The sequence below is a fragment of the Balaenoptera acutorostrata genome, chromosome 11, assembly GCF_949987535.1.
Source record: "Balaenoptera acutorostrata chromosome 11, mBalAcu1.1, whole genome shotgun sequence".
NCBI lineage: Eukaryota > Metazoa > Chordata > Mammalia > Artiodactyla > Balaenopteridae > Balaenoptera > Balaenoptera acutorostrata.
In genome coordinates, this window is record NC_080074.1 from 101,223,094 (window position 1) to 101,241,470 (window position 18,377).

Sequence of the window (18,377 nt, forward strand, 5' to 3'; positions counted from 1 at the left end):
GTCCAAAACCTGCCACCCTCTCTGAAGAACCCCACTGAACCCCACAACCCCACCCAGACTTCCTCTATCCCCACTGCTCTAAGCAGACCAATCTCTTTGTGTTTCCTTGGTATATCTGATCTCAGAGACAGTTGACAAGGAAAACAGAGGCTCCTAACAAATGAGACAATTGTGGATCCTAGGAGTTTTTAAAGTGGATATTTTATAATAAACCCCACATTGGTGAAATTTAATGCAGTATGACTGACTGTATTTAAAACACTCAGGTACTGGGACTTCCCTGGTGGTCCAGTGGTTAAGACTCTGCACTTCCACTGCAGCGGGTGCAGGTTCAACCCCTGGTCGGGGAACTAAGATCCTGCATGCCAAGTGGCCAAAAAACCAAAAAACCAAACCAAACCAAAACAAAACCCAAAAAACCAATCCAAGATGGAGATATAGGAGACTCCTGAACTCACCTTCTCCCACAAATACAGCAAATCTATAGTGACGTGTGGAGAAATTCCACCAAAAAATCCAGAAATCAGCTGAGTGACTTCTACACATTGGATGAATGAGAAAATATTCAAATCAAAATGGGTAGGAAGGGCTGAGACACACTGGCCATAAACCCCAACCTACACAATGCCGTGCAGTCAGGAGGGAGTTCAACCCCCAGTGTCTCCCTGAGGAGCCAAGGCTTTGGATGTAATATCTTGCACCCCAACTTTTTAAGATTTCCACCTTTGGGGGATGGACCCCCCAAAACACCTAGCTCTGAAAGTCAACGGGACTTGCATCCATGGGGCCCACAAGGCTATAGCAAACAAAGCAATAGTTCTTAATGAGTTACACCCCCCCACCCCCAAGGCTTAGTGCAGAGGGAGCAGACAGAAATGCCCATCTCCCAGTCTTTGCCTGAAGACTCCTATTTGCATATCTTAAAAAACTGTTGCCTCAGCGTCTGGCTTCCAATCAGTCTGCATCTAGATCTGCAGACTGAGATCTTCCACTTTGGGACACTGACAGTTCTTAGCACACCCTCAACTACTGGAAGCCATGGAGAACAAAGAAATCAACTTGGACAATCACAAAGTCTTGAAAGACAACCAAGAACTCAGGCTGAGCTGAATGATAAAGTTCATCTGCTACTTGAGACCAGCCTGTCAAGATTGGGAGAGATGGCTGTTCTGACTGTTGCACAGAAAACAACATGGAAAGTCAAGGAAAATGAAGAAACAGAAGAATATGTTTCAAACAAGAGAACAAGATAAACAAGTGGACATAATCAATTTACTTGATAAAGTGTTCAAAATAATGGTCATAAAGATGCTCAATGAGGTCAGGAGAACAACGCATGGCCAAAGTGAGAATTTCAACAAAGAGATAGGAAAATATAAGGAAGTACCAAGCAGAAATCACAGAGCTGAAGAATTCAATTATTGAACTGAGAAATTCAATAGAGAGGATCAACAGCAGACTAGATCAAGTGGAAGAAAGGATCAGAGAACTTGAAGACATGACAGTGGATTCCATCCAATTAGAGGAGCAAAAAGAAAAAAGGATAAAAAAGAGTAAAGATAGCTTAAGGGACTTATGGTACACCATCAAGTGGAATATTTGCATTATAGGAGTTCCATGAGGAGAAGTGAGAGAGGAAGGGGCAGAAAGTTTATTCAAAGAAATAATGGCTGAAAACTTCCCTCACCTGGGGAAAGAAACAGATATTCAGATCTAGTGAGCCTAGAAAGTTCCAAACAAGATGAATCCAAAGAGACCCACACTGAGACAGAATATAATTAAATTGTCAAAAGTTAAAGACAAGGAGAGAATTTTAAAATCAGAAAGAGGATCGCTTCTCGTCCTTTTGGCTAAGATCAAGTGTAAAATCAGCAAGAGGAAAAAAAAAAATACTTGCTACATACAAGGGAATCCCCATAAGATTACCTGCAGATTTTTCAGCAGAACTTTTCAGGCCAGAAGAGAATGGCATGATATTGATATATGCAAAGTGCTGAAAGAGGAAAAAAAAAAAAACCTGCCAACCAAGACTACTACCCAGCAAACTTGTCTTTCAGAACTGAAGGAGAGAAAGAGTTTTCCGGACAAGCAAAAGCTGAGGCTGTTCATCACCATTAGACTGTCTTTAAAAGAAATGTTATAGGGTGTTCTTCAACCTGAAATGAAAGGACACTAATTAGTAACAGAAAAACATATGAAAGTATAAATGTCACGGTGTAGGTAAATATATAGTTAAATTCAAAATACTCGAATGTAATGGTGGTGGGTAAATCACTTATAAATGTAGTATAAAGGTTAAAAGACAAAAGTATTATAAATAACTATAACTACATTAATTTGTTAATGGTTACACAAGGTAAAAAGATATAAATGGTGACATCAAAAACATAAAATGTATGTGTGGGGAAAGTAAGAATGTAGAGCTTTAGTATGTGTCCAAAGTTAAGTTGTTATCAGCTTAAAATAGGGTGTTATAAATATAAGCTGTTTTATGTAAGCCTCATGGTAATCACAAAGCAAAAACCTATAGTAAATACACAAAAGATAAAAAGAAATGACTCCAAAGATACTACTATAGAATATCATCAAATCACCAAAGAAAAGAGTGAGAGAAGAAGAAAGGAACAAAGGAATTACAAAATAGCCAGGAAACAATTAACAAAATGACAATAATAAGTCCATACCTATCAATGATTACTTTAAATGTACATGGACTAAATTCTCCACTCAAAAGATATAGAGTGGCTGAATGCCATAAAAAACAAGACCAACTATATGCTGCCTACAAGAGACTGACTTCAACCTTAAGGACTAATATAGACTGAAAGTGAAGGTATGGAAAAAGATATTCCAGGCAAATGGAAACCAAAAGAAAGCAGGGATAGTTATACCTATATCAGACAATATAGACTTTAAGCCAAAGACTGTTACAAGAGACAAAGGGGTCAATCCAACAAGAAGATATAACATTTGTAACTATTTATGTACCCAGCATGGGAGCACCTAAATAAATAAAGCAAATATCAATAGACCTGAAGGGAGAAATAGGCAGCAATATAATAATAGTAGGGAACTTCACTACCTCATTTTCAACAGTGGATAAATCATCCAGAAGGAAAATCCATAAGGAAACATTATACTTGAGCTACACATTAGACCAGATGGACTTAACAGACATTTACAAAACATTCCATTTAACAGTATCAGAATGCACATTCTTCTCAAATGCACATGGAAGAGTCTCCAGGATAGATCTTATGTTAGGCCACAAAACAAGTCAATAAGTTTAAGAAGATTGAAATCATATCAAGCATTGTTTCCAACCACAATGGTATGAAACTAGAAATCAATTATAAGAAGAAAACTGGAAAATTCACAAATATGTAGATATCAAACATGCTGCAGAACAACCAATGGGTTGAAGAAGAAATTGAAAGAGAAAAAAAATCTTGAGAAAAATGAAAATGGAAATACAACATACCAAAACTCATGGGATGCAGCAAAAGCAGTTCTAAGTGGGAAGTTTATAGTGATAAATGCCTACATTAAGAAATAAGAAAGATCTCCTATAAACAACCTAACTTTATACCCCAAGGAACTAAGAACAAGCTAAGCCCAAAGTTAGTAGAAGAAAGGAAATTACAATGATCAGAGCAGAAATAAATGAAATAAAGACTAAATAGACAATTAAAAAGAGCAATGTAACTAAGAGCTGTTTTTTGGGAAAGATAAACAAAATAGACAAAACTTTAGTTAGTCTCATCAAGAAAAAAAGAGACCTCAAAATTACAAACGAAAGAGGAGACATTACAACTGATACAAATGACCACACAAATACAAAGGATCATGAGACTGCTATGAACAATTATATGCCAACAAATCGGACAACCTAGAAGAAATGGATAAATTCCTAAAAACATACAACCTATCAAGACTGAATGATGAAGAAACAGACAATCTGAACAGACCAATTAGTACTAGTAAGGAGATTAAATCAGTAATCAAATCCTCCCAAGATGGAAAAGTCCAGGACCAAATGGCTTCACTGGTGAATTCTACAAAACACTTAAAGAAGCATTAATAAAAATACTTCTCAAATTCTTCTAAAAAATAGAAGAGGAGAAACACTTCCAAACTCATTTTATAAGGCCAGCATTATGCTGATATTAAAACCACTATACCACTATGGAAAATGGTATGAAGGTTCTTCAAAAAATTAAAAATAGAACTACCATATAATCCAGCAATCCCATTTCTAGGTATCTATCCAAAGGAAAGGAAAACAGGATATCAAAGAGATATCTGCACTCCCATGTTCATTGCAGCATTATTCACAATAGCCAAGATGTGGAAACAACCTAAGTGTCCACTGATGGATGAATGGATAAAGAAGATGTATATACAATGGAATATTATTCAGCCACGAGAAAGATGGAAATCCTACTGTTTGTGAAAACATGGATGGAACTTGAGGGCTTTATGCTAAGTGAAGTAAGCCAGACAGAGAAAGACAAATACTCCATGTTATTACTTATAGGTAGAATTTTAAAAAGAAAATGAAAGTCAAACTCATAGAAACAGAATGTAGAAAAGTGGTTGCCAGGGCCTGGGTGGGGGGTGGGGAAATAGGGAGAGGTTGGTAAAAGGGTACAAACTTTCAGCTATAAGATGAATAGGGTCTGAGGATCTAATGTAAAGCAAGGTGACTTCAGGTGATAACAATGTACTGTATAATTGAAATTGTTAAGACAGTAGAACTTAAGTGTTCTTACCGAAAAACAAAAAAACAAAAAAAAACAAAAGATAAATATGTGAGGTGATGGATGTGTTAATTAACTAGATAGGGGGAATCCTTTCATAATGTATATGTATATCAAATAACCACGATGTACTCCTTAAATATCTTGCAATTTTATATGTTGATTATACCTCATTAAGACTGAAATAAAATAAATCAGGTAGTTTATGTGTGTGTGTGTGTGTCAGTGTTCTTAGTTGCAAAATATAAAACTCATTCATGTTTTGGTAAGAAAAGGAATTTATTTTAGGATATTTGATTCCCAGGGAACTTCCAGGAGGACCAGAGAACCCAGCTTGCAGGCTACACAGACCCTATCTCTAACTAGATCAGCGAAGGCTTGTGTCCATCTCTGGTCATGGGCAGTGCATCTAGTATGGCCAACACTGGTCCCCCAGACACTGGAACCTCCTCTCCAGCAAGTCCCAGACCCCCATGCCTCTATCTCCTTCTTCACCAGGAGATGCAGCCCCACTGGTACCTGCTTCCTCACACTCTTTCTTCACCTCCCCAATTTTAAACCTCAGGTGGTTTCCTCTGGTGGGTGGAGCTTAGGTCACATGCCTGCTACCTAGCTACAAAGGAGGCTGGGAAAGCAAGTTTTCTGGCTTCTACCAGGCTCTGTCAGTCTGTGTGCTTGGTTTTAGCCAACAGAAACTGACTCTGGTTAACTTAAGTGGAGGGAATTTATTGCAGGAAAGACAGGAGGAAAGTGCAGGGAGAGGGAACGGGAAAGGGGGGCAGTCTTTTGAGGAGCATCTGTCATCTGTGCTCTGTCATCCGCATTCTTTCTTTTAATTCTCACATCAACCTTGTGAATTAGGTATTGTCACTCCCACTTCACAGATGAAGAAACTGAGGCTCAGTAAGGTTAAATGACTTGCCTAAGATCGTATAGCTAGTAAGTAGCAGATGTAGAGATAAAATCTAGAAGTTTCTGATTTAAAATCCCACGCTGTTTCTGGGGTTTACTTTTCTCTATTTTTGTGTGCATGGATTGCCCAGAATCTCCAAATACTTCCACCACTGCTGGAGTCCTGGCAACATCACCAAGTGGGGTGGCTGCCAGGGGCTGTGGCGGCAGAGGCGGCAGGAAGCTGGGTTGTGCCTGTGTGGGCCCTTTGTAGTCAGGTATTTATAAACCTGGACCTTCTCCCTTGTAACAAATATCAGAGGTATTTCTTCTGGCTCTCAGACTCGGGAAGGGTACCCTCCCCTCTGTTCATAGGGATACTTCCAGGAGAGGCAGTTCCCCAGGGGTCAGGTGAGGCCAGGCCAGCCTTGGGGGTGAACTAAGGCTCCTGGACGGCTAGGTATCCTCGGGATTTGGGATATACCATAGGACCTCCGGCTCACAGCCCCTTCTGAGAAATACTGTCCTGGATCATGTGGCCCTGTCTCCTTTGGCCATGGATGGGTGGTCCAGCATGAGCACCCACCTGAGGGCAGCCCCACCACAGACTGGCCAGGGGTCCTTGATGGGGCTTTGGTGTCAGGGCTGTGCCCACACCGGTGTGCTGGGGCTGGGCTGGGCCTTGTGGTAGAGGGGGGAGAAGCAGGAAGATGCCCAGAAAGAGCAGAAAAAGAGGCAGCCCACCCGAGAGGTGGTCGGGCTCTGGAGTGCCCTGGGTCCTGGGCAATGTCCCCTTCCTGAGTTATGGGGCCCCCAGTATGGCTGTTACTGGGGGTCCCTGGAATCCTTCAGACCCTTCTTACTGTGAATTCCTTACAAGTACATTTTTAGACCTAATTGAGTGAGTGACCGTGGTGACCAGACGAGGTGAATGAGGACAGTCCCAGATCACAGAACCTGATGTGGTCTGCCCGCCACATCCTTGAGGGCCGCAGCTGGGGCACTGGGGCTGCCCACACTTGGGTCCCTGGCTCCTGTGGTTCAGATTCACAGGGACGCCTCAGGGCCGGAGCCTGAAGAAGGGTAAGATGTGGAGTAGAAGCCCAGGGAGAGGGAAAGGAAGGGCCGGAGGGACCAGGGGTGGAAGGGTGGCCTCCAGTCATGACGTCACCACGGAGCTTGGCGGTGGGGTGTGTTTTCAGTAGAGTGTTACTCACCAGAGTCAAAGCACTAGCTTGTATTTTAAAGCGTATATGTACTCATTTAAGCATTTCAGAATTCAGAAGGCACAGAAGGGAATCCGCTGAAAGTCTCCCTCCTCCCCGTCCGCCAGCTCCCCTCCCCCAGGCAGCCATTGGAGAGTTGTCGGCACCCTTCCAGAAATGTCTCATGCGCGTAGACGCAAGCACACTCACATCCCCCTCTTATTACACAAATGTTAGCACACGATTCCCATTGCCCTGCGCCTGGTTTTCTTCATTGTGAATAACTGACTAACTTTCCCCCTGGGTGAGGGTAAATTCGAGGTCATTCCTGTAGCAGGGGCGGTTTCCCAAGCAACTTTCTGCCCGGCATGGTGGGCGGCAGCCCTTTCTGGCCAGGCCCTTAGGGAGGGTGTCTGTGCGAGTGTGTGTGTGAGTGTGTGTGTGTGTGAGTGTGTGAGAAAATGAGTGTGTAAAAGTGTGTATGTGAGTGTGTGAGAGTGTGTTATGTATGTATGTATGTGTGTGTGACTGTGTGTGCATGTGAGTATGTGTGTGTATGTGAACGTGTGTGTATTTGAGTATGGGAACGTGTGTGTATGTGAGTGTGTATGTGTGAGTGTGTGAGTGTGTATGTGAGTGTGTGTACGTGAGTGTGAGTGTGTGAGTGTGTATATGTGAGTGTGAGAGTGTGTATGTGAGTATGTATGTGTGTGTATGTATGTATGTGAATGTGTGTATGTGAGTACGTATGTGAGTGTGTGAGTGTGTGTGTGTGAGTGTGAATGTGTGCGTGTGCGCGCGTGCCTCCAGGAAGACCTCGGGAGAGCCCTAGTGCAGCAGCCCCACACTGCACTTTGGTTCTAGGTTTGTTGTCTTAACCCTCCTCGGACTTGGTTTCCTTCCCACAAGTGAGGGTGACAAAAATATCCCTGGGGCTGTCGCAAGGGTGGCATGAGGATTTGCTGGGAAACCGTCTTGTGACTCGTCGTGCCCGTGAGGGGAGGGGTTATTCTCGGCGGGACAGATTGGAAGAGGTTCTCCCTTTCCCCTCAAGGGCGGGTCCGCCCTTCTCGGCTGGCCTCCTGCCCACCTCCTCATTATCCGGACGGTGACATCATCTCCTCCGGGGGAGTAAAGGGAAGGTGGTGCCCCAGCCTCCCACTCCCACCCACCCACCTACCCACTGACTGGCATCTGCCCCACCTCGCCTCCCTCCCGCCCTCCCTTGGGCACCTGAAACCCTCCGCCTCTGCCCCCTCCTCCCCAGGTCTCCGCCTCTGCCCCCTCCTCCCCAGGTCTCCGCCTCTGCTCCCTCCTCCCCAGGTCTCCGCCTCTGCCCCCTCCTCCCCAGGTCTTCCACCTGCCCCTCTTTCGGCGCTCCTTCCACTCAGCATTCCAACATGCTCAGAGTTTTCCTGTTTTAAAAAGTAAACCCTCCCCTGACCCCCACATCACCATCAGCTGCTGTTTTTCTCCCCCACTTCGGAGTCAAACTCCTTGAAAGATGAGCTTAGGCTCAGAGCATCACGCCCTCCAGCTCCTTCACTCCTCGGCCCGTCATGTTTTTTAATCGAACGTTTATCGAGCTCTGTGTATCAGGTGCTGAATCCTCAGAACAGCAACCCAAAGAGGTAGGTACTATTACTAAGCCATTTGACAGATGAGGAAACCGAAGGGGAGAGGTTAAGTGTGGTCACATTGAGTACAGCCCACACCCGGGGAGCGAGTGGTTTCAAAACCAGGCCGTCCACCTCCCGTGCGCATGCGTCCAGGAAGCGGACGTGTGCCAGGCCAGCAACCAGCTCCTTGTCCAAACAACGGCACCTGTCGGTGAGTTTTGCCTCTCCCATCCTGCCTTGGCTTGGGACGCTTTGGTTTCTTAAATCTCGGTGTTCCTCTTTCTCTTCCCATTCTGCTCCCTTCCCTTGGGTGAGCGCACCCATTCCAGGGATCACTGTGGACTCACCGACCTCCTTCTTATGTCCCCACCCCAGCCCCCAGATCTGCCTTCTGACCCAAGTCTCTTGCTGCCATTGCCACTCTACTTGCCATCCTCCTTTGGATGTGGCAGAGATATTCTAAACAGCCCCCAACTGGATGCAGGCCGTGCTCAGAAGTTTGTATTTTCTGATTCAGGTGTGGGAAGCCAAGGAGGGCTGCTAGTCAGAGATGGGGAGGGGCCGGGGGCGGGTGGCGTTTGATCAGATTAGGGCTTTAGAAAGACTCCAGCCCTGCATTGTTCACCGTGTCAGTTAACTCCTCTGTAGCACCAGGGGTCTCAGCTTACAGGTCACTTTCTCAGGAGGTTTTTCCTAAGCCCGTCGTCTCCCTGTGTGCTCTCCAAGTCCTCGTCTGGCACTGTCAGATTGCTTCTTACCCTGGACTGTAATTGTCCATTTCCTGGTTTGTGGCCCCGCCCCCCATGTTTGGTGGGTTTGTGGCCCCCCCCCATGTTTCCCTTTAGATCTGATGGCACTATGCCTTACATGCAGAGAGCACTCCATAAATGTGTGCTGAGTGGCACTCTGATGACGCAGATCAAAATGTGGGAGGCAAAGGAGTTGCAAGGTGGTGGTTTAGGTCAAGAGAAATCAAAGTGGGGGAGGGATAAAGTAGGAGCTTGGGATGAACATACACACACCACTGTACATAAAATAGATAAACAAGGACCTACTGTATAGCACAGGGAGCTACAATCAGTATTTTGTAATAACCTATAAGGGAAAAGAATCTGTTTATTTTATCTCTACTGTATATAAAATGGATAAACAACAAGGACCTATGTATAGCACAGGGAACTATACTCAATATTTTGTAATAACCTATAAGGGAAAAGAATTATATACAATGTTGTGTGTATATGTATACACATATATATACACACGAAATATATATACACACAACATTGTATATAATACAAATCTGTGTCCAGCGTCTCTCAGCTTCCCCTTCAGGGGCCGTGAGAAGAGCCTGGGTTCAAATGGGGAGGATCTGGGTTCCTATCCCGCTCCACCACCTGCTGCAGTGTGATCTAGAGAAAGTTCCTTCACCGGTTTGTTTCTCATTGACATAGGTCACCTGAAACCACAGGACAACGGGCCAGGGCTCTGCTCCTGCTCTGTCCCCAACTGTCCTTGTGCAAATGGGCCCCCTCTCTGTTCCCCAACTGCAAGATGAGAGCCGTGGCCAGACCCTTTCCAAGGGCACTTCCGTGTTTAAGCCCCTTTACCTCCATGTATACTTAGATTTTTGCCTCTGAAAGTTCAACCCAGCAGGGAACATCTCTCCCGGAGGAAGAAGGTGGTGATGTTTCACCCGGCCATCGTACACCCACAAGACAGCCCGCCCCTGCCCACCCCAAGGAGCAATGACAGCAGCTGTTTACGCAGATGGAACAGCCCTCACCACAGAGTGTGTCATCCACCTGACCCTCGGGGCTGCTTGGGAATCACACTGACTCTGGGTACCTAGGCTGGAAGATCTGATAAGACCCACAGCTGATAGAACCCCCGCAGTTTTTGTGCAAAGCTTATCTCTTTCAGCTTCACAACAGCCCTGGGGGCAGTGACCTTGACTGCAGGGTGGGCTGTCAGCCTGGAGCCTCAGGAAGAGCTGGTGTTTTTGTTCAAGATTGAAGGCTGCCTGCTGCAGAATGTCTTCTTGCTCAGAGGAGGTTGGTCTTTTTTTCTACTCAGGCCTTCGACTCATTGCATGAGACCCACCCACATTATGGAGGGCAGTCTGCTTTACTCAAGTCCACAGATTTAAGTGTAAATCCCATCCAAAAACAGCCCCACAGAAACACCCAGAATAATGTTTGTCTGCATTGCTGAGCACTGCGGTCTAGCCACGGTGACACATCAAATTAACCATCGCAGGGGCTTTCCTGTTTAATCCCTACAACCCGGGAGGTAGGTATTGGGGTCTCCATGGAAGGTGAGGAAGCGGGGGCTCAGAGCAGTGATGAGGTTAACTCAGGGCTGCGGTGCACGCCGTCGCCCAGGGGCATCGCCCATGACTGCACTGAGAAAGGTCTCTGGGTGTTACTCGAAAACCGGCACCCAAGGTGCCCAAAGCAGGGACCCATGAGGTCATGATTAGAACCTGATGGAAAGGGATAGCCCTTTCAATTTTTATTCATGCCTCTCTGTTCCTTCTAAGACTGACAAGGGTCTGGGCTTGGGGATCATGTATCAACTAAACAATCTATCTATAATAATAATAATATCATCATCTTACTTTGATTTGGTGCTTTATAGTGTTATAGCTTCAGAGTGCGTTAAAGCTGAGCATCTGTAGTGAAGAGGGGAAAATACCTCTCTGCTCTCTGTGTTGTAGTTCATTGGAAGGAATCTGCATATCAATAAGCTAAGCACATCAAGACCACTTATGGTGCTGGAAATATTCCTAGTGGAGATAAGGATGAATCCTTTTTATTTATGTAACAAGTTTTCCCAGGCTTCATTGGATTGTGGGTACTAAAGAAGTGACAATTATGTTAGTAACTAAAGAAAAATAAAACAAAAACAGAAGGGAGGCTCTGGGCAGCTGGGTCAGCACACCTGTCGACATCTAGTTAAGACTGGCTGATTTCTTCATCCTCCATTGTGGAAAGTCCAACGTCTTCCCCACCGTTTCTAAGGTGGCCTGGGGTGGAGTTCGGGGTGCCTTCTCTTGGTCAAGTGACCCTGACTTCCTGCTTCTTCCCGGACAGTGATCCTGTTTGTCAACCTAGCAACCTTTTCCCTTTGTTTCAAAATCCACCTTCTCCCGCCCCACCGCGAGGCATCCGTGTCTGTGGCAGGCCTTCCAGGTGCCCAGGGAGATGGAGGGAATGTACAGAGCAGCAGTGACGGCTGCAGACTGGATATTAGCCCACGTGTTCTTATGAAACGAGCCTCTTGCCGCATTTCTGGCATTTCTGCAACCCGGCTCTGGCTCCGTTATTTAGAATCCCCCCCTCTTTCCCCACCTTCACTCCTCTTCCTTCCTTTGCCCTCTCATCACTATCCTCTTCCTCTCAGAAACAAAAATTAAATTCCTCCCATTTTCTTTTGTGGGGAAATTCCACCTTCTCTTGCCCAGAGCACTCATCTTGGCTCCAGGCCTCGCCCCTGCTGTCCCGGGAGTGGGCAGAGGCTTTCTGAGAATTCTTTCTGAGAGAGGCTGGCCTCCTCCCTCCTGGGTCCGGCTCCTTCCCCCACAGGAGCTGGCGCTGCTCTTCCCAGCACCGGCCAGGTGAGAAGGCCGCCTGTCTAGCCTGGGCAGGTGAATCTCCATTGTGAGGACAGATCCCCATCTGCCTCAGCTGGAGGCCCCCGGCTGTGACCCCACATGACTTTGGGATTCATCCTCCCCTGTCACTTGTCCACAGTGAGTGGGCACCCTGGCTTGAGGGCAGGAGGGTCTGGTCTGGAAAGTGCACTTGACATTCTGGTGTCCGGCCAACTCTGTGCTCAGGTGGGCACCCAGCACAGCGTCCACAGTATCCCCCTCCACTGGGAATACTTCAGGCTCTTGTATTCGGGGCCCCTCCTCTGCCTCTTAGGCACCCATGTACCCTGTTTCCTGTTATGGGCACTGAAGGCTGGACATCAAGCACCAGGGAGTTCAGATTCCCAGACTCCGGAGGCCTTTGCGTTCCTGAGAGGTGTGTGCCTGGCAGAGGAGGCTGGTACTGTGGGCTTTGGAGGCAAACAGACGTGGCTTAAATTCTGACTCCATCACTTACTGTGTGGTTTTGGGCGAATTACTTAACCTCTCTGAGCTGTAGTTTCTTCATTTGTAACAATGGGCGTTAGAGCATCTCTGTCATGAGTGCTGCTGAGAGGATCCAAATTGGTGAGATACGGCAGTATCTTGGCCCAAGACCTACCTGTTCAGGTCCAGGTCCAGGGAGCAGAGAGCCTGGACCCTGCCCTCTATAGCCTCAGAGAAAAGCCCCACGAGAGGCCATTGGGAGATCTGATCTGTGGTTCCAACCAAGCTCATTAATGAAGGCAGCGGGGGCTGTATCCCCTTGGAAGCAGTTCTATGCGGCCAACCTGAGCCCTGGGGGTCCAGGAAGCTCATTCATGCAAGTCAAGATGCTCCACTTTCCTGAATAATCCCCCCAGATAACTCAGCCTTGGGCGTGGCAGGGATACCCTCTTCTGTGTTCAGAGCCTTCCTCGCTGTGTGAGCTGGCAAACTGCACTCCAAGGTGGGCAGCCTTTGTTTAGGTGAATGCTTGTGGTCTCTTAGCCAGAGTTTGGACAGGAGAGGAGGTTAGAAAGAAAAAAATCAAGCTCAGTGTATTCTTGCAATAATTTTTAGTGATACCTTCTGTGGGTGAGGCAGTGCTACCTCTAGACTGGGGTGGGGGCCCCATTTCCCCGCTCCCCACCCAGTGTGCTCTTCCACCCTCTACCCCCTGCATGGACTTGACCCCAGGAGCTCTGGGCCCCGCGGCCAGGCCTCAGTTCCAGGGGTCAGCTTGTGCCGCTGGCCGGTGTGGGATCATGGGAGACTGAGCTGCCGGAATATTGCTGACATGCTGATTTTGTGTGACTCCGATTGTCTATCTAGACAGGAGCCCAGAAGAAGAATATCTGGGCAGGGGCTCAGCCATCCTGGAGGTGGCCCTAGTGGCAGGGCAATCCAGACAATGTCCTGCCCTCCAGGAGCCTATATTCTCCTTGGGGAAGACAAACTGGGGTGACTGGGCTGTGAAAAGAAAGAAAGCAGGTTAAGGGGGAGAGATTACAATGAGGAGGCCAGTTGGGGAGTCCCCACTGATAGGATGGCACTTGAAGAGCAGTGAGAAATATGCCGGTGTGTGTATCTGGGGGAGAGTTTTTCAGGCAGAAGAACAGGAAGGTGACAGCCTGCTTGGCCTGAGCCAGAGAGAAAACGATGAGGACAGAGAGGTAGTGGGGACCAGATCCGGCAGAGAGCTTGCAAGCCCTTGTAAAGATTGGCTTTCACTCCAAGAAAGATACAAAACCCTTGTGGGGTTTGAGCAGAGGAGTACATGATCTGACGTATAGTTTTAAAAGCATGACTCAGACCCATTTGTGTTCACTGCTACATAGTATTTTCATAATGTGACAAAAACAATTTACTTGTCCACTCTCCCGCCAGGAACTCTCTGGCTGCTCTTTGCAATAATAAACAGCCCTGTTAAGAACAAGGGTTTACACGTCTCCTAGCGCACCCATGTAAGCATTTCTGTTGGGTAGGTACCTAGGAGAGGAATCTCTGAAATATCATCTTATGATGTCATAAAAAAAATGCCAACTTGTTTTCCAAAGTGGTTGTAGCTATTTACACTTCTGCTGGCCATACCCAAGAGAGCTGTTTGCTGTATTTATCTCCCCGTTTAGAGCTCCTTCCCAGACTCCCCTCCTGAACTTCATATATTGAACTTCTGACTATGTATTCCTCTGTTTGGATTGCTGACTGATGTAGGTAAAATTCGATGCCTGATTCCCTCACCAGCAAATCTCTTCCTAAGGTTTGCCCTTATCAGTAAAAGGCAGCTCCACACTTTCCACTGCTCAGGTCAAACACCTTGGTGTCCTCCTGACTCCTATCAGCAAATCCTATTAGATTGACCTTCCTAATTAGATCCTCCTCCCCTACTACCCTGGTCTAAACCACCATCATCTCTCACCTGGATTAATCCAATAGTATCTTAACCTGCATCCTCTTCCTTGGTTTCCCTAGAATCTATTCTCCAAACAGAGGGAGCTTTTGAAGACCTGAGTCAGATCAGGACCCTTCCTCTCCCCAAACCCTGCAATGGCAGCCCACCTCATTCAGACTAAAACCCAAAGTCCTTGGAATAGCCTGTGAGACCATCTGTCTCCTGTTTCCTGTCTGACCCCCTCTCTGTGACTCTCTTGATCTCGCTGGCCTCTGCACTGTCCCTGGGACCCGCCGGCACCCTGCTGCCTTAGGTTTTTGCACTGGCTGTTATACTGAAACAGCTTCAATGTTCTGCTTTATTTGTTTATTGTCTGTTTCCCTCAATAAAAAGCGCTTCACAGGCAGGGCCTTTGTTTTTTCACTGTTGTATCTCCAGCACCTAGAACAGTGCTTGGTACAGTGTGGGTCCTGGGTTGCTGTTGATTGAATGAATCATTGAGTGGATGATTATTATGAGCTGTATAATCTAAACCAGACATCAGGAGGGGTGAGAGGCAGGGGCAGGTGGCAAGGTCAAGGGATGGGAGGCTCTGGGTAGGGTGGGAAAATGGTTGGATTTAAAGTTCTAGAGGAAGGAGTTTGAGAGACAGGAGGAGATGAGATGGTGCATACCTGGATTGAGTGATGAAGGAGCTTTTTGTTCTCCTGCCTCATTGGCTACTTCGTCTCAGTCCACCTTTGCTGGTTCCTCCTCAACGATTTGGTCTGTAAGACTGGAGCGAAGTCATGAAAAAAATCTAGGCCAGTGTTTTTCAAAATGAGAGACACAGCCCATCAGTGGATTGTAAAATTAAGTTAGTGCATCTATAAAAATGAAATAGAACAGAACAGGAAGTAGCAGAGATCATTGTGTGTAGGAAGGGTAAGTTTCATATGATAAAGCTTTATTTTATTGAGGTCTGTACACATGGTGCATGTGTGTCCTGAGTCACACATATGATTGGGTCATAGACAAACAAATTTGAAAGCCATTGGCACTGAGAGTGGGTAAGGAGGTGGAAGAACTCAGAGGCCAGGTGATTGGAAGAATTTTATTGTGAATCTTGAAATCACCAATGCTTCATAGGGGTAGTGCTGGAGAGGATACTTTACCAAGGTAAAAACTCTTCAAGAAATGCCCAGGAGTCTGAAGGTGGTCCTTCCTCCTTGCCCCAAGATTTCTGGGTCTAACTCTTTCCAGTGGTCCCCCAACCCTGAGCAGCTGCTGGCTCCTTGCCCACCAGCGATTCCAGCCTGCCTCAGTAACCTAGCAACCTGCCTCCAATGCTGGGTCACAGCCCCGGGGTGGGTTTCCTCACTCAGACCTCTCACTCTTTCCAAGTGTGTTCACTTGGACAGCAACACAATGTCAAGGTCAGTCACCATCTTTGGAGCCCCTCTATGTGCCTACAAGCAACCCTGCAAGGCACAAATTACTTCTCATTTTATAGGGGAGTCAGGAGTTCAGAGGTTGAGTGCCTTGTGCAAGGTCACTCAGCATCAGAGGCAGGATTTGAACTCAGGTCCATCTCACTCCTCAGTGTAGCCTTTGCAAAGCACCTCCCAACCTCCCCCACCAGCTGACTGATCTCCTCTTACAGACCATCCTCACAGCATAAGATTCAGATTTCATGCTTCAATACAACTACAAAGCGCCTATTTCATAGATGTTGGATTCTATAGCTCTGACACCGTTTCTCCAACAGTAGCTGGGTATCCTACAGGTCAACATCGTTCTGACACCATCTACACGGAGAGAGCATCGGATTCCACAGGTTGGGGGCTCAGTCCCACAAGACTGCTCACCGCCCCCCCCTCCACCCACTTCAGATGTCAGTGCACATCCAAGTCGTTAACTGTGCTCTGACTGACTGGCTATACCTCAGAGGTTCCCACTACCCCGTCCGTGGGTTCCATTAATTTGCTAGAATGGCTATGAGGACTCAGGGAACCAGGTTACTCACTAGACTATGGGTTTATTACAAAGGATATTAAAGCATAGGAATCAACAGCCAGATGAAGAGATACATGGGGTGAGGTGTCCAAGGCAGAAGCTTCTGTCCCCGGGGAGCCTGAGGCCCAGCGACTGGCTATACCTCAGAGGTTCCCACTACCCCGTCCGTGGGTTCCATTAATTTGCTAGAATGGCTATGAGGACTCAGGGAACCAGGTTACTCACTAGACTATGGGTTTATTACAAAGGATATTAAAGCATAGGAATCAACAGCCAGATGAAGAGATACATGGGGTGAGGTGTCCAAGGCAGAAGCTTCTGTCCCCGGGGAGCCTGAGGCCCAGCACGGCACACGTGGATGTGTTCTGGTTCACCAACTTGGAAGCTCTTCACACCCCATCCTTTGGGGTTTTTATGGAGGCTTCATTATGTAAACATGATTGATTCAATCATTGGCCATTGGTAGATTCAACCTCTAGCTCATCTCCCTTTAGCAGAGGTCAAGGGGTGGGACTGAAATGTCCAACCCTCCAATCACCTAGTTGGTTCCCCTGACAACCAGCTCCATCTTGAGGTGCATTCCAAAAGTCACCTCATTAACATAACCTCAGGTGTGGTTGAAAGGAGTTGGTTAAGACAGTACACCTTTATTGTTCTTATCACTAAGGAAATTCCGAGGGTTTTAGGAGCTCTGTGCCAGAAACAGGATGAAGACCAAATGCATTTCTTGTTATGAATCACAATATCACAGGTTCTCCCACAGAGCTAAAGTGTAAACATTAAAATTCTTGAATGGCTACTGTCCCGATGGAATGCCAGCCCTGCACCCAGAGCTGTGATGATGGGGATGCAGAGAAAGAGGGAAGACCTGGTCCTGGCGCTGCAGAAGGTTACCATCAGGGGACTTGAGGCCTTAGGGAGCTTCCACACTTAACAAGTGACAAAACTGAGGCCTGTGTCACAAGGCAGGAAAGAGTTAGAAGCCTCGGAGCAGGGAGTAATGGTCGTTGTAATTGTTTACAGACTCCTGGTCCCTCCTTGTCATTTCTTGAGGTTTTAGTGCCCTGTAACATACCTTTCCCTCCAACTCTGTCCCTATAACATCTTGGTGGCTCTTCAGAATCCAGGTCTCCTGCCCAGTAGCTTATACCTTTCACAGGTTGAGATGATAAAAGGAAAACATAGGACACATATGAATCTGATTATGGTGTTAGTGAAACCGAGCAGGACCCTGTGGGGCTCCTGAGCATGGAAGCCTTTCTGTGTCCCCTGTTTCTTGTTTGTAAGGAATAGACTCCAGCCTCCATGACCTTCCCTGAGTTCCAAAAGGCAGAGTCGAACTGTTGCTAGTCAGGGAAGGGAGGGGATGCAGAGACAATGGAGGAGCAGCAAGAAACAATAGTGCAGCCTTGGGGCAGGGTCCTGGTTCGCGTCAAGGGATACACATAACAATATGTTTGAAGATGTTAGCATTCTTTTTTTTTTTTTTTTTTGGCCCTGCCGCTTGGCTTGTGGAATTTTAGTTCCCCAGCCAGGGATTGCGGATTGAACCCAGGCCCACAGCAGTGAAAGAGCCAAGTCCTAACCACTGGAATGGCAGGGAATTCCCAGCATTCTTCATTGCAGAGAAGATCACAGTTTGATAACCTCAAGAAGCTCATCAGGAGACCCCCTGAGGCCATATCAAAGGAACCAGAGAAGTTCACCAAGAGACCACCTGAGACCAGATTAAAGGAATGCAGGCCCTGCACACACCCTGCTCCTTCCCAGCAACTTCACCCTTGAACCATTGCTATAAAACTCCTCACCAAATCCCCCTGGATTGGGACACAGTTTTTGAGGCACGAGCCCACTGTGTCCCCCTTTGCCTGGCAAAGCAATAAAGCTATTCTTTTCTAC

At 46.8% G+C, this 18,377-nt stretch overlaps 1 long non-coding RNA gene across 3 annotated transcripts; it reads left to right on the plus strand.

Annotated features, from left to right (window-relative positions):
* The first annotated feature begins 8,211 nt into the window (after nt 1–8,211).
* LOC103020361 (uncharacterized) lies at nt 8,212–18,377 on the plus strand. 3 transcript variants are annotated; one of them, XR_449993.2, is made up of 3 exons: nt 8,212–8,487; nt 10,119–10,529; nt 18,002–18,377. It is a non-coding gene; the product is annotated as an uncharacterized LOC103020361 (long non-coding RNA). The 3 variants fall into 3 exon arrangements; XR_003622269.2 differs by having other exon boundaries at nt 10,399–10,529; XR_449994.2 differs by lacking the exon at nt 8,212–8,487 and adding an exon at nt 8,507–8,686.